Raw genomic sequence first — 16,544 nt, forward strand, 5'->3', positions numbered from 1 at the left:
AATTAAAATGGTTTAAAGTCACATTTGTCAAAATAGGCTGATTCAAACTAGATCAAATCAGCTCTGATTTCAATAGCTTTTCCCTTGGTGATTAAAACCAGCTTTGACTAGTTTAAACTAGATCAACCTGGCAGCATTGCTATATAGCTTCGAAAATATACTATTAACTATTTATTGAGGGGAAAGGCTGGGTATGGTGGTTCACGCCTGCAATCCCAGCACTTTGGGAGGCTGAGGTGGATAGATTGCTTGAGCTCAGGAGTTTGCAACCAGCCTGGGCAACATAGTGAAACTTCATCTCTATAAAAAATACAAAAATTAGCCAGATAAGTATGGCATATGCCTGTGGTCCCAGCTACTCAGGAGGCTGAGGTAGGTGGATTGTTTGAGCCCAGGAGGTCAAGATTGCAGTCAGCCAAGATAGCACCACTGCACTCCAGCCTGAATGACAAAGTGAGACTCTGTCTCAAAACAAATAAACAAACAAAAAAACCCAAAGCCTATTTATTGAGGGGGAAACAAAGACAGATAGGTTTAGATGTTGTTATACATTATATCTTATAATTTACATTTTGCTTTCATAGGCCACAGAAAGGTATATGTATATTTTAAGAGGAAAGCAAACTTCCTTGATCGAGCACACAATCTGTAATTGTTCATTGCTCTATAGATTACTCTTGACATTAAAATTATTTCTTCTTTTCTTTTTCTTTCTTTTCTTGTTTTTGAGACGTAGTTTCGCTCGTTTCCCAGGCTGGGGTGCAATGGTGTGATCTCGGCTCACTGCAACCTCCGCCTCCCAGGTAAGACATTCTCTTGCCTCAGCCTCCTGAGTAACTGGGATCACAGGCATGAGCCACCATGCCCAGCTAATTTTTGTATTTTTAGTAGAGACAGGGTTTCACTATGTTGGCCAGGCTGGTTTCGAACTCCTGACCTCAGGTGATTCACCCACCTCAGCCTCCCAAAGTGCTCGGATTACAGGGGTGAGCCACCACACCCAGCCCTAAAATTATTTCTTACACTGATGACTGTCCTGAGTTTTAATGAAACTGAAGCAAGTTGTTTGCCAAAATAATTTTCCCCCAATTATCTAGACATGAGCTTCCCTCTGTGGGAATGAACTTCATGTCCAGTGCTGACCTTCTCGCAGTGATGTTTTTAGAGAAACATCTTTTTTCACAGGGACAATACACTTGCATGACATCATAGGAGCCAGACCCAGAACGGGACACATTTTCAAAGGGAAATTGTTTCTCCAGATCTGTGAGCACACTGTGTCCAAAGCAGTGCTGCTTTTATGGTAAATAGGTTGATTATGTGAACTGCGGAATAGTTCTATAACCTGAATATAACTTTCCAATAAAAATTCTTTCACTCTTTTTTTGAGACAGTGTCCTGCTCTGTCACCCAGGCTGGAATGCCACGATCATGGCTCACTGCAACCTTACCTTTCTTGGCTCAGGTGATCCTCCCACCTCAGCCTCCTGAGTATCTGGGACTACAGGCCAGTGTCACCACACCCAGCTAATTTTTGTAGGGACAGGATTTAGTAATTTTTGTATTTTTGTAGAGACTGGATTTCACCATGTTGCCCAGGCTGGTCTTAACTGCTGGGATAAAATGATTGGCCCACCTCAGCCTCCTGAAGTGCTAGAATTACAGGCATGAGCCACTGCACCTAGTCCGATATTTTTTATTTAAAAAATTTATGAACTAAATCATCATTGGATATAGGGACAGACACTTATCACTTTTACTTAGTCACAGACTTCCTGGCTGATGGGCAGTGTGAAAATGAATGCAGAATTATGTTGACTGCCTAGGAACCACCTGGACTGATACATGACCATACGTACCTATCCAAATGGTAGACTAGTACAGAAGTGGAAAGAAAGCATGTAGAGACTCAATAAGAATACAAGTTAAGTTACAATGCAATTAACAGTCAGACTGAAGTGGAAAGGCAATTTATATTCACTACATAAAAAACATATATTTCACAGGCAGAAAATATTGGATTTTGTGTTTCAAAACCAGACACCTGCAAGCCTACAATCCAGATCTGATCCAGTCAAACTTGTTTGAATAATTGTATGCAAATAAAATTTGTTCTCAATTGTTTAAACTGATTGCAATTGGATTAAAATCAGAACTACCTTTTCATTTCAGTTTGTACTCACCATGGTTTCACAGCAACCTTTAGGGGAGTCAGGGATGGGTTAGAGGGTGAAGTAAGAAAATACTGCCTACTCCACCCCGTGATCACTACTTCTCTGTTTGTCCGGCCACAGACCTTGCCTCCTGGCGGTCTGGGGAAGAATTGTGTTGTGCATCAGATACCCAAACTGTTCCATGTACACTTGTGCATTCTGCCATTGGGTGACCCGTGTATGTCCATTAGAATCGGTTGGTGGTGTTGCTCAGTTCTTCAATGTCTTTGATTTTCTGTCTACTTACACTGTCAATTACTGAGGGGAGAGCTTTGATGCCTTCAACTCTATGGGCTTGTCATTTCTCCATTCAGTTCAATCAGTTTTTGGGTTTTGTATTCTGAAATTCTGTTTTTAGGTACACACACATTTAGGATTGCTATGTCTTCTTAGTGAATTGGCTCTTTTTATTATTATGCCATGTGTCCTCTTTATCCTTGGTAATTTTCCTTGTTCTAAAGTCTACTTTAATAATATAATAATATTCCAGGTTTCTTTTGATTAGTGTTTATATGGTTTAGTTTTCCATATTTTAATTTTTATTCCGATCATAGATATATTATTATAAAGTGGGTTTTGCTGAGCATGGTGGCTCACACCTATAATCCCAGCACTTTGGGAGGCCAAGGAGGGCAGATCACTTGAGCCCAGGGATTTGAGACCAGCCTGGGCAACATAGTAAAACCCCTTCTCTACAAAAAATACAAAAATTAGCCCTTTGTGGTGGCACATACCTGTGGTTCCATTGGGAGGCAGAGGTGGAAGAATCACCTGAGCCCAGAAAGTCGAGATTGCAGTGAGCCGTGATTGTGCCACTGTACTCCAGCCTGGGTGACAGAGGAGATACTGTCTCAAAAAATTAAAAAATAAAAATGGGAGGTTTTTTTAGGTGGTATGTAGTTGTGTCTTGGTTTTGCTTATTTGTTTGTTTTAAAATCATTCAGTCTCTGTCTTTTAACTGGTAGGGCTGGTGGACAGACTCCAACATGACCTCTATTGAGTCCTACCTCTTGGATTTATATGGTTGCTTCATCTCCACTCCTTAAGTATGAACAGGTGAGGAGAGGTCCTGTGAGTTGCTTCCAACCAATAGAATATGGCAAAGGTGATGGAATGTCGTTTTGTGATTATACGATCTAAGATTGTAACTTCTGTCTTGCTAGCAGTCTTTCTCCATAGACTCTCTTGCTGGCTTTGATGAAGTAAGTTGCCACGTTGGGAAGGCTCACAGGGCAAGGGCTGAGGCCTTCAGTCCAACAGCCCAAAAGAAATAAAATTGTCCCAACAACTATGCACATGAGCTTAGAATCAGATTTTTCCCCAGTGAAGCCTTCAAATGCAACTTCAGCCCTGGCCAACATCTTGGTTACAGCTTCAGGAAAGACCCTGGAGCAGAGGACCTAGTTTTTAGCCATACCTGGATTCCTGACTCACAGAAATGGAGATAATAAACATATTATTTTAAGCTAAGTTTGTGATAATTTGTTACACAGGAACAGATATCTAACATTTGTATCATTTACGTGTTTGTATCATTTAAATTTAATGTAAAAATTGAGGGCGGGTGCAGTGACTCATGACTAATTCCAGCACTTTGGGAGGCTGAGGAGGATGGATCACTTGAGCCCAGGAGTTTGAGACCAGCTTGGGCAACATGGCAAAACCCTGTCACTACAAAAAAAAAAAAAAAAAATACAAAAATAGCCAGGCATGGTGGCATGCACACCTATGGTCTCAGCTACTCGGGAGGCTGAGGTAGGAGAATTACCTGAGTCTGGCAGGTTGAGGTTGCAGTGAGCTGTGATCACACCACTGCACTTCATCCTGGGTGACACAGTGAGATACTGTCTCAAAAAAAAAATTGATATGTTTGTACTTAGATCACCATTTTATCATATATTTTATGGTTTTTTTTTGATTTTCATTTTCCCTTTCCTACTTTCTTCTGAAGTATTTGAATACTTTTGTTTTCTATTTTAATTTTCTATTGATTTTTTACTATGTCTCTGGAAAAAAAATTTTAATAAGTGTTCTATAGATTACAGTATACAGTCTACTTAGAATTCTATTTTATAATTAAGTAGAGTACTGAAGCATTCTCACCATATAGGGACCTTTGGCATCCCCTCTTTATGAAGTCATCACAGTATTATATATTATGTGACTACATACATTGAAAATTCCATTAGTCAGTGTTACAATTTTTGCTTTCACATATTTCAAATAATTTAAATTATATTTTTCCAGATAGCTACCATTTCAGTTGCTCTTCTTTCATTATTATTGTTAAAGTTTCCTTCTGATTTAATTTCCTTCTCGTCTGAATAACTCTCCTTAGCATTTCTTGTAGAACAAGTCTGGCACCAAGGAATTCTCTTACTTTGTCTTTATCTGAGAAGACCTTATGTCATCATCATTTATGAAGGACGTTTCCACTGGATATAGGATTACGGATTGATAGTTTTCTGTTGTTTTGAGACAGAGTCTCACTCTGTAGCCCAAGCTGGAGTGCACTGGCATGAGCTCAGCTCACTGCAACCTCTGCCTCCCAGGCTCAAGCAGTTCTCGTGTCTCAATCTCCTGAGTAGCTGGGATTACAGGTGCATGCCACCACTCCCGGCTAATTTTTGTATTTTAGTAGAGATGGGGTTTCACCATGTTGTCCAGGGTGGTTTCGAACTCCTGAGTTCAGGCGATCCACCTGCCTTGGCCTCCCAAAGTACTGGGATTACAGGGGTGAGCCACCGCACCCGGCTGATAGTTCTTTTCTTTCAGCATGTTAAAAATATTATTCTCCTTCCCTCCAGCTTCCATGGTTTCTGATGAGAAATGCACAGTCATTTAGATAATTGTTTCCCTACCTGAAATTAGTCACTTATCTTGGGTTGCTTTCAGGATATTTTCTTTGTTTTAATAGTTTTCATAAGTTTGATTATAATGTGTGGATGTCTTTGATTTTATCCTGTTTGGGATTCACTGAGTTTCTTCAGTCTCTAGTATGTTCATGTCTTTTGTGAAATGTGATGAGTTTTTCCACCGTTGTTTCTTAAAATACATTTTTCCCATTCAACACCCTCTTTCCTTTCCTTCTAGGAGTGTAATGACACAAATATTAAACTTTTTGGCATTTTTTCCCACAGCCCCTAAGGTTCTGCTGGGTGTCTTTTTAAATTTTTTTTCCTTTGTTGTTCAGATTAGATAATTTTTATTGATCTATGTTTAGTTTTCATCCAGTGAATCTGAAATTTAAGTTAGCATACTTCTCTGTTCTAAAATTTCCATTTGTTTTTGTTTTTGTTATTGTTTTGAGACAGAGTTTCACTCCTGTTGCCCAGGCTGGAGTGCAATGGCGTGATCTTGACTCACTGCAACCTCCATCTCCCAGGTTCAAGAGATCCTCCTATCTCAGCCTCCTGAGTAGCTAGGATTACAGGTGCCCACCACCACGCCCAGCTCATTTTTTTATTTTTAGTAGACACAGTGTTTCACTATGTTGGCCAGGCTGGTCTTGAACTTCTGAGCTCAGGTGATCCACTCGCCTTGGCCTCCCAGAGTGCTGGGATTACAGGTGTGAGCTGCTGCACCTTGCCTGTTTTTATATCTTCTTTTATTTCCCCTTGAGAATTTCTATATTTCCATTTGTTTCAAGAGCACTTGCCCTTACTTTATGGAGCATGGTTATAATTGCTGCTTTAAAAAAATCTTTGATACTTGTAACATCTGTATCTTCTCAGGGTTAGTGTCTGTTGATTGTCTCTTTCCTTGTCAGTTGAGACTTTCATGGTTCTTCACATGCTGAGAAGTTGGGATTATATCCTGGACATTTTGAATATTTACAGGACCCCAGGTCTGGTTTAAATCCTAAAAAGAAGGTTTGTTGTTGTTGTTTTTTCCAGGAAATGAAACAGATTATATTATTTTTGCAAGTTCAAACCTGCCTCTTAGTCTGTGATTTCAATATCATTTCTGTTTTCAGACTGCAGCGCTATTCAGATCAGTCCTGTGTGTGCCACCCAGTGGCCAGTCATGGGCCTGGATTGGGGTCTACCTTGCAGTTTCAGTTCTCCAAACATGTAGTATGTGGTTTCGGATCAGATCCATGCAGCCTAGAGGTGAGCCCAGGAGCTCAAACATAAGTTTGTGGGATTTCTGTCTTAAGCTCCCTACTCTCTGTGATCTCCCCAGTGCCCTCTGGCTCCTTGGGGCCTCCCTTTTTAACTCTCCAGCGAGCAAGCTTGGCTTTAGTTTCTCTTCTCTGCCATACTTACCATTGACTGTTTCTGTGTCTGGAGTCAAGTGGCAGGAGGAGAGAAGGTAAAAAAAAAGGAAGAAAGATTTGCTGCACACTCTTGTGAACACTGCTCCTCCAGTCAAACAGAATAATTCCCCTCTCTTGGAGTCCTAGATGACTGCCCAGCCCCACTCCCACTCCCTCAGCCCCTGCCACCATCACTGCTGCTACAATATTGCCTGTAGGCTGAGGCTGGAAATAAGGAAAAATTAATAAAAACCAGGGGTTCCCCTTGCACCCCACACTCTCTCTGACTCTTCAGAGTCTCCTTTCTTGTTTTTTAGACCAGAAAAGGAGGACTTGTCTTGGAGCTCTTTCTGTCTACCTCTGGTGCACGCTTCTGGCTTTCTGGCTGCCTTTTAGTCTAGATAGCTGATACTGGAAGGAAGAAAAGGGTAAATTCACTACAGATTTAGTGAAACTTTGAATTCTGGTCTCCTTCCCAAAGCCACCTGCTATGATTTATGTTTCAGAACTCGCAGATAGCTCCTCCATCCATTCTGTCCAGGATTTATAGTTAACATTTAGTGTGTCCTTCCTTATTCCTTCTTTTCTGGAATAAGGCTCTCCTTTTGCTTTTTAAATCATTAATCATTTTCTATGTGCAAAATGATATCTTTGTTTATATGTATGGCGTTTATTGTCCCCTCCCCCAGCAAAGTTTCATAAAAGACAAACTTATTGACCAGCAATAGCACTTTATTATATGACCTGAAAGAATTAGGCAATCCATCTGGAGAAAACAGACTGTTTCTCTTCACTCACATGATACTTCTGACAGCAAATGTGTGGGGTTTTTCTTTCCATACCAAGCAATTCTCCAATTCTGCTGCCATCAGCTGCATGCCCTACAATTTAATTCAATTTTGACAGTGTCTACCTGGAGTTAAGCATCAGATCTCACAGGGTTAGGTCTCGGTCTCACAAGAGTGCCCTGTTAATGGAAAAAGCAAACTCTGAAAATGTTTTAAAGAGGTTTATTCTGAGCCAATATGAGTGACGATGGCCCAGAGAACACAGTCTCAATAGGTCCTGAGAAAGTGTGTCTGTGACAGTCAGATTACAGTTTGGTTGTGTATATTTTAGGGAGGCAGGAGTTACAGGCAAAGACATAAATTCGTACATGGAAGGTATACATTGGTTCAGCCTGAAAAAGTGGGACATCTTGAAGTGGGAGCTTACAGGTTATAGTTGGACTCAGAGATTCTTTAATTTGCAGTTGGTTAAAGGAGTAAAGCTTTGTATAAAAATTTGGAGTCAACAGAAAAGAATGTTTTAAGTTAAGTTAAGGAAGTGTGTGAACCAATATTTGAGGTCAGAGTGACCCGTAGGGGTGAGTGGCTTGTCTGGCATGGCCTTGTGTCCTGTTTAAAACTTGCTATCTTATTGTCACAGTGAGTCTGTTAGTCTTATGATCTGTATTTTAACACTAATGGTGGTCAGTTGTGCTTAAACTCCAAAAGGGTGGGAATATATCACCTCCCTTTGTGTCGTGGCTGGGAATTCCAATTTTTAAGAAATTTCTAGGGTCCCCTTAGCCAAGAGGGAGTCTGTTTAGCTGCTGAGGAGCTTAGGATTTTATTTTTAGTTTTTGGCCTCCACTTCGGATGTCAGTCACAAGTTTGACCAACCAGCTGTAAATTGGAGTTTCTACTACCCACCTCCTCAGGTTCAATACTTTGCTGGGGTAGCTCACAGAACTCAGGCTGTTTACTGGTTTATTATAAAGGATACAGATGAGGATGTACTTAGGTGAGGTCTAGGAGGGTCCCCAGCATAGGAGCTTTTGTCCCTGTGGAATTGGGATGCCCCACTCTCCCAGAGTTTTTATGGAGTTTAATTTCCCCCCATCCCATTCCTGGAGGTCAGTGGGTAGGACTGAAAGTTTCAACCTTCTAATCCCTTAGTTTTTCTGGTGTCCAGTCCCATCCTGAGGTTATCTGCGGTCCCACCCTAAATTATCTTATTAGCATAAACTCAGGTGTGCTCCAAAGGGCCTCCCTCAGAATGAGAAAGGACACCCCTATGACTGAGGAAATTCCAAGGGTTTTTGATTCTCTGTGCCAGGACCAGGGACAAAGACCAAACATACTTCAAATTACACTACACTATCCTATTTTCTGAATCCACAATTAGAGGCATTCCACCCAAAGATGAATTTTCAAAAGAACAAATTCATACCAAGATTGCACCACAAACTCACTTGGCCTGCACAAGGCCTTCAGTTGTTTTTCTGGTTGGCATTTTCCCCTTTCATATTAGTAGGGAAAAAAAGAGTATTCCAAGGCCACGAGCACTCTTGAGATGCTGAGCTTGAATGACTGGGAAGGTGACAGCTCTTCATCCAGATATGGAGTATGGAATAGGACAGAGGGTTTGGGTGTTGGGACAGGAAGTGATCTGTTCTCTCCATAACACATTGCACTTGAAGCACCTGCCAAAATATCCAGGAAATGGGAGCCTGGAGTCGAGGGTCAGAGATCAGAGTTGGGTGGCAGAAAGAATGACTTGGAATAAATTGTCGCAGAAGGTCTACAGGAGAAAATTATTATGGGAGGACAGGGTGTGTATCACGGTGAGAGAAGAGGGCCAGGGACCTCGTGCACTGGGTGTTTAACCTTCATATTTCAAGGGTTTTCCACCTCGACGCCACACAGGCCTCAGTTCTACAGGGCTGCCCTTCAAGACCCCTCCCACTACTGTGCCTCCCCACCAATCTTGAGTATTCTCCGCTCCCAGAGCCTGATGAATTTCCCTAAGCTCCCCATTTCAGCACACAGATTGTCCTTTATCTGGAGCCTACTCAAAGGCAGAACTGGGATTTGGGTACCGTGGCAGATCTGCTGGGGGACTTTTTTCAGATTTTCCTGATTCTGGCCCCTGGTGGAGACAAATGAGCTGGGGTAAAGTTGCAGCCTGCCTGATCCATGCAGGAATTTACCCCTTAACTTGGGCCAATAATCAACATGATTCCCTCTGAACACTAAAATAACAAGGCTTTCGGATCACTTCGCCATTGCTAAGTTGTATTTACAAAGGTCATCATATTTTATTGTATCAACCATTATATCGGTCATGATATGCTAGTTTTGCTGCAGTTACAGACTCAGACCTCAGCGGGAGATTTGATGCTGTACATTCAATGAATGGTGGGAGTATTTGTGGATCACAGTCCTCTGGGACCCAGGCTAACCAAGGATTCCACAACCCTAGCACCAGTGGCGGGGAACACGATGATTTGTACATGGAGTCCTCAAGCAGCTACCAGCTTTAAAAAATAAAATAAAAAGAGAAGTCACATTCCATTTGCCACAGCAAGTCACGTGGCCACATTTAACTTCAAAGGGAGGGGAAGTGAAATCCTCTCTCGTCCCTGAAGGCAGATTGGTGAACTTCAGTCGTGACCACCACAACCATGCCCTCTAGAATCATTACAGCCACATGAGAGTTGAAAAACTCAGACTAGTAAGTCACTTTTCCAAAGTCACACAGTCAGGAAGTTAGCAGAGCAAGGCTCCAAGTGCACATTTGTTTAACCCTAAAACCCACGTGCCTTTCACAACCTGATGTGTTGTCTTCATGAAACCGTTATCCAGAAGAGGGTTCTTATTAGCTTCAAGGGAACTTCACATGCTGACAAGTAAAAAGTTTGACATGTCCAATTAGCTTAATCAATTAAAAAGAAACAATGTGTTTCTTTTTTCTTTCCTTTTGCAACAACTTGTTTTTAAAAAGAAGGAAAGAAAGAAAGATGGATGGAAGGAGGGAGGGAGGGAGGGAAAGAGAGAAAGAGAAAGAAGGAAAGATGGAAGGAAGGAGGGAGGGAGAGAGGAAGGGAGGGAAAGAAAAAGAGAAAGAAAGAAAGGGAAAGGAAGAAAGAAAGAGAAAGAAAAAGAAAAAGAAAGAAAGAGAGAGAAAGAGAAAGAAAGAAAGAGAAAACCAAGCCTTTTGGCCCACCCATTGACCTACACCACAATATCTGACTGCATGTCAGGGTGATTTGCTTTATTTCCCACTGTGTGGTATTTTCCACTCACAGGACTGGGTCAGGAGAAGTTTGTATCTTAATCTACACGCTTGTTCTTGCTCATGTTTGCCTCTGCTTGATCCCATACCCTTCATTCATCCTTCGGAATGTTCCCGTGACAACAGAAGAATGGCAATATAGCTAGCCAGACAAAAGGGACGGACCAAGCATGCGGCCCGACTTCTCTCAGACTGAGGATGCTCACGGGGAAGGCACAGGGCACGAGACTGTTTTCTCCCCATTCCCCACCTTGAGAGAAGTCAGCAGTGAGTGAGCGTCAGGCCTGCTCTGTAGAGGAGGAAACTGAGGCTCAGCGGGGTTGAGCGACTGCTCAAGGTCACAAGGCTAGAACCCAGATGAAAACCAGCTGCTATTGTTTCTTCCCAAATCACTGCTTTGTTTTCTGTCCATTCCACTCTACAGCTTTCCATCTCTCCTCCTCCTCCTAGGAAACCTGCCCCCGAAGCATGCAGACAACGCAGCGCTCCTCTGCCTCCTCTGATGCCTTCCACCTCCACATGGCCTGCTCGCTGGCAGATACAAGGATAGGTACAGCTCTTTCCAATGAAGACATCAGAGGTGAGGTGGCCACTGTAGGGCTCAGGCCTCTGGGCCCTGGAGGTGGGACCCGTCCCAGTGCTGTAGAAGAAATGCTTCTCAGACCTTGGAACTCTTCCAGAACAAACCTGAGGTTCGTAGAAGAGGATTTCTGGCAAGAGGTTGAGTTCTGGAAAGCGGCATGGGTAATAGCAGAGACTGTGCTCCACACTGCTGGGCTAAGCTTTGGGACAAGCCCATGCGGGAGGAGCCACAGGCTTCTATTTTAACTCCAAAGAAGGAAAGGAATAACCTGATTAGATTAAACATGCTTTGAGCGGGGAAGATCCTTAGCTTTAATGTATATGATATTTGTAATCCAAGATGTCCTTAGTAGTTTCCATGGCTATTTCTGACAGCCTGAGGCCCCTCGTTTTCTCTACCCATGGACTTCCGAGGGGACAGGACAATGGGGAGGGGCTCACTGGAATAGCTCAAGGCCCACCAGATGGGTTCTTATTTCAGATCGACCACATACTCACAGTATGAATGTCTGCAACTCATTTCCGCCCCCTTCCCGGACCTCTGTTTTTTAATCTGAATAAAAGAAAATACTGTCTTCCACCTCTAGAATTCTGAGATCTTACATAGGGAACAATGAACTTAAGAAGGAGCTGGCCTTGAACACTGATCCTGTACCTTTTTTTTTTTTTTTTTTTTTTGAGAAGGCGTTTCGCTCGTTACCCAGGCTGGAGTGCAATGGCGTGATCTCGGCTCACCGCAACCTCCGCCTCCTGGGTTCAGGCAATTCTCCTGCCTCAGCCTCCTGATCCTGTAGCTTTTAATGAACATCTAATTCCAGAGGAACAGAGGAGCCATTCCAGGGTCACCCACTCAGGTGTTCTCCCCTCCTACCCAAATCAACAAACACAGCAGCCCTGTCAATGTCTCAGTGACTCAAGACACGGTTGTTGGGAGTTTTGTCTTGAAGCCATGATGTGGCACTATAGCTTCATGGTGATTCTCTGCATTACAGGGAGTAAAAGAAGCTATTCCAAATGCAGCTTGAAATTTTTTAAAAAAAGAAATCACATACTTCTCTGAGTATGTCATCTTTTCCCAGATGGGTCCAAAACGAGCCACATAATTTCCCTGTTGCAGCATTTCTGAGAGATTCGTAGATCTGAGAACTGGAAGGGGCTTCAAGAGGTGGCGTGAGCCTGTCCCATTCTCTCCCAACAGGTATAATTAGGTTCTTGCCATTCCATAGATGAGGCGGCTGCAGTTCAGAGGTTGGTGACTTCTACGATGCAGATGTCCAGAGAGTAATGGTGGTATAGTGTTTGGGGGACCGAGTGCTTTCTTTTTTTTTTTTTTTTTGAGACGGAGTTTCGCTCTTGTTACCCAGGCTGGAGTGCAATGGCACGATCTCGGCTCACCGCAACCTCCGCCTCCTGGGTTCAGGCAATTCTCCTGCCTCAGCCTCCTGAGTATCTGGGATTACAGGCACGCGCCACCATGCCCAGCTAATTTTTTGTATCTTTAGTAGAGACGGGGTTTCACGATGTTGACAAAGATGGTCTCGATCTCTTGACCTCGTGATCCACCGGCCTCGGCCTCCCAAAGTGCTGGGATTACAGGCGTGAGAGTGCTTTCTTTTATGACACCACACTGCTGCTCATAAGCAAAAGTTTCCACTGTCACAGACAGAGTGGTGAAAGGAAACGTTAAAAGAAAAAAAAAAAGCTGGGCGTGGTGGTTCATGCCTGTAATCTCAGCACTTTGGGAGGCCAAGGCAGGTGGATCACCTGAGATCGGGAGTTTGAGGCCAGCCTGATCAACATGGGGAAGGAAACCCTGTCTTTACTAAAAAATACAAAATTAGCTGGGAGTGGTGGCACACGCCTGTAATCCCAGCTACTTGGGAGGCTGAGGCAGGAGAATCGCTTGAACCCAGGAGGTGGAGGTTGCAGTGAGCTGAGATCATGCCATTGCACTCCAGCCTGGGCAACAAGAGCAAAATTCCATCTCAAAAAAAAAAAAAAAAAAAAGGGAATGTACGTTGCAGGAACACTCTGGCAGCATTGTCTGATGAGCCATTACAACTGGCACATAGTAGGTGCTCTGTGTGCTGAAGAGAGGCAGGATGAAGGTGAGTGAGGAAAGGCAAGGCTGTGAAGTTGGAGACTGCATGACTTTATTGTTTGCAGTGCCCTGGTTTTATACATAAGCCGTATCTGGCCAGTGTTCACTGGATATGCCCTATCTCTGAGATTTTGTAAAAATCAATTCATTCAACAAGAAAACCAGTTTGCTGAAGAGGGAAAATTGCCAACAAGGCCAAGGTGACAGCAATTTCAAGCACAACGTAAGCTGATTAGCCTCAAACAGAGAAACTGCTTCGTGGCTGAGCTCTCCCACCCTGCGCCAGTGGTCTTGGAGATTTGCAGTCCTAGTCACAAGAGGTACCAGGCGGCAGTGTGAGCAATGGGTGAAGGACAGGACCTCATTAGGAGAGTCTCCCAGGAAGAAGGCAGACGCAGGACATTCTTTCAGAATGATGGATTTGCTTTAGTTTGCATTTTTTTTTTTATTACAAGAGAATTGTGGAATGATGCTTTTGTATTACTTTTTTTTTTTTTTTTTTTAAGAACAAATGGGCTTTTTGCCCCTTTCTCCCTTCGGAAAAACACAGATCTGATTACATCAGCCCCGGTTTAAACCCCCTTAGAGGCTTCCTCTTGCTCATTTGAAAATGACACAACTGGGCAGGGTGTGGTGGCTCACTCCTGTAATCCTAGTACTTTGGGAGGCTGAAGCAGGCAGATCACCTGAGGTTAGGAGTTCCAGACCAGCCTGGCCTGGAAATAAGGTCATTGCAGATATAATTAGTTAAGATGAGGTCACCAGGCAAGGTGGCTCACGCCTGTAATCCCAGCACTTTGCGAGGCCAAGGCAGGTGGATCACCTGAGGTCAGAAGTTCAAGACCAGCCTGGCCAAAATGGTGAAACCCCATCTCTACTAAAAACACAAAAATTAGCTGGGCGTAGTCGTGGATACCTGTAATCCCAGCTACTTGGGAGGCTGAGGCAGGAGAATTGCTTGAACCTAGGAAGTGGAAGTTGCAGTGAGTCGAGATTGTGCCACTGCACTCCAGCCTGGGCAACGCAGCAAGACTCTGTCTCAAAATAAAAAAAAAGAAAAGAAAAGAACACAACTCATAAAAATGGCCATAAGCAGCACTGGCATTGAATAGAATTGCAGAACACTGCTTTCTCAATTGTTTATAAAGTGACGTGTTTCCATACCAGCCGATCAACAGCCACTACCTCAAGCTGTCCCCTACTTCTTCCACTCTGGGAACCCTGGGCCTCACGAAGGCCTCCAGGACAGCAACGGGCTCCAGAGGCTGCTCCAGCCAGAGTCGTGTATCTGCTCTGATGGGACAGGCGCAGTAGGCGCTGCACAATCAGACCCCAGGCCGCCCCGCCTCGCTTCCCCACCTTCTCTCTCTTTTGTGGGTTGTGAGGCCACATAGCCCTTCTGCCCCTTGAGTGTGCTCTGCCTTCCTCAGGGCCTTTGCAAAGGTGCTTCCCTCTATCTAGAACAGTCTCCCACGCTATTCCCTTTGACTCTGGGTGACTTTTCGCATCCTCCTTTTAGTCATTCATAGTCGGCCTCAATAAATATAGGACAGATGGGGAGTGTCCGATCAGTCCTGCTTGCGGGGAGGAGGCACTCGCACACCAGCACATGCTGCAGGTCTCCATTGTCCTCGCCTGGTTAATCATCTCCAGGAGGAGAAAGGGAGCCTGTGGGCTGGAGGCTGCCAGGCCCGCCTTCTCCTTCTCTCTGCAAGTCCTAAGGAGAAGCAGTCTCCGATCTGGGTGGTGCCTCTTGGCTGTGAGTGTTATCATTTGCAAAGAGGAAAAGGGGAAATAATCTGAATATCTGGGATTCCAAAAGTTGTCCTGTACCAGGTAACAAGTACCTTCCTATCTCCGCTGACCAGATGCAGGGTGAGAAAGAGGATGAGAGCAAGAGCGAAGCAGAAAAGGGAAAGAGAATGAGATAACCTCAAGTGTGGCCTGAAGACTCCCTGACACTTCCTGGGAATCCTTGACATTCTGTCTGGAAACCATTTTGCTCATGTCCTCAGAGCTGTGGCTGCAGGATTTTCTCTTGCCCAGTTGTGGGTTACAGGTCAAGTAGAGAGTCAGCCCCAGGCAGGGGCACGGGAACTCAGACTGTAGGTCAGCATCCCAGAGTCCCTGAAGGAGGAAGAAAAAGGACTGGGTTAAGGAGGCCAGCAGGGGAGGGCATTTGCCCTGAGATTCTTAGAAACAGCTCAAAATAACAGCAAGCTGACCAGCTCTCAAAGTGTTCTGTTTTGTTTACCATGCTTCCCTTATTTTCTTATTATTTGCTGGGCACAGGCTTGCCTTGACTTTACAGTCCACAGAAGTTTACAACCAGGAAAATGAAAGGCACAATTTTACAAGCTTCATGATGGATCCTGATACCTTCTCTGGAGCCTGAAATTAGGAGATTGAATGCAGGTCCATTTTCATCCTGCCTCCAAATGCTAGCAGAGTAGGGAATGCTACTCCAAATGCTAGCAGAGTGGTTTCCTTCCCTGCTAGGACACAACTCTCTGAAACACAGGCAAACAAACTCCCCTCTCAGGCAATCTCAGCATTTGTAAGTGAGAAAACTGCGTTCTCCAAAAGTTTCCCCACAAAGGGTCCATCTGACTGTCCGGCATTGCCTTCCTGTAATCTGTTCACACTTTGCTCTTATTCCAGTTCCATATGCTCTGAAGTCCCATGAAGTTGCTCTCAACAGTGAGCCATTCATTCCTCAGACATTTGGGAGCCCTCACCACCTGCAGACGCTGTGCTGTAGGCTGAGAACCACAGGAGAAATGACTGAACGCTCCATGGGTGTGGTTCTAGGCAGGGGCTGATCAGTGACTGGGGTCATGACAGTCTTCTATAGGGTGTCGTATGTATCATTTTTCACCTTAACTAGGACAAGAGAATGAAGGGGGGCACTATTAATAATAAATAATAGTAATGGGACCACAGGTGTATGCTAGAGCTGTCTTACTAGACAGAGCTGACACATGACAGAGGCATTATGTTTCTTGTCTGTCCCTTTAGGAGCTGCCTTTAAGGCCAATGGATAATAATCACAGGGCAAAACGTTTCAGGTCAAAATTAATACGGACTTTCTAACAAGGAGCCTCTAAAAACAATGTGGGCTATCTTCTTTTCTTTTTTTTTTCTTTTTTTGTGATAGAGTCTCACTCTGTCACCCAAGCTGGAGTACAGTGGCACGATCTTGGCTCACTGCAACCTCCGCCTACCAGGTTCAAGCGATTCTCCTGCCTCCGTCACACCCTGGGACTACAGGTGTGTGCCACCACGCCAGGCTAATTTTTGGTATTTTTAGTAGAGGCGGGGTTTCACCATG

The 16,544-nt window shown here is 44.0% G+C and overlaps 2 long non-coding RNA genes across 2 annotated transcripts; one reads left to right on the forward strand and one right to left on the reverse strand.

Annotated features, from left to right (window-relative positions):
- The first annotated feature begins 710 nt into the window (after window positions 1-710).
- LOC135275103 (uncharacterized) lies at window positions 711-11,724 on the forward strand. The gene is made up of 3 exons (XR_010342811.1): window positions 711-803; window positions 3,179-3,269; window positions 10,981-11,724. It is a non-coding gene; the product is annotated as an uncharacterized LOC135275103 (long non-coding RNA).
- Window positions 11,725-14,737: 3,013 nt separating this feature from the next.
- Window positions 14,738-16,084, reverse strand: LOC105716579 (cancer/testis associated 62). Its single transcript, XR_010342821.1, has 2 exons — window positions 15,952-16,084; window positions 14,738-15,340 (listed from the first exon to the last, which is right to left on the reverse strand). It is a non-coding gene; the product is annotated as a cancer/testis associated 62 (long non-coding RNA).
- Window positions 16,085-16,544: the final 460 nt, after the last annotated feature.

Source organism: Aotus nancymaae, unplaced genomic scaffold (genome assembly GCF_030222135.1).
Source record: "Aotus nancymaae isolate 86718 unplaced genomic scaffold, 86718_ANA_hifiasm-v0.15.2.pri h1tg000003l, whole genome shotgun sequence".
NCBI lineage: Eukaryota > Metazoa > Chordata > Mammalia > Primates > Aotidae > Aotus > Aotus nancymaae.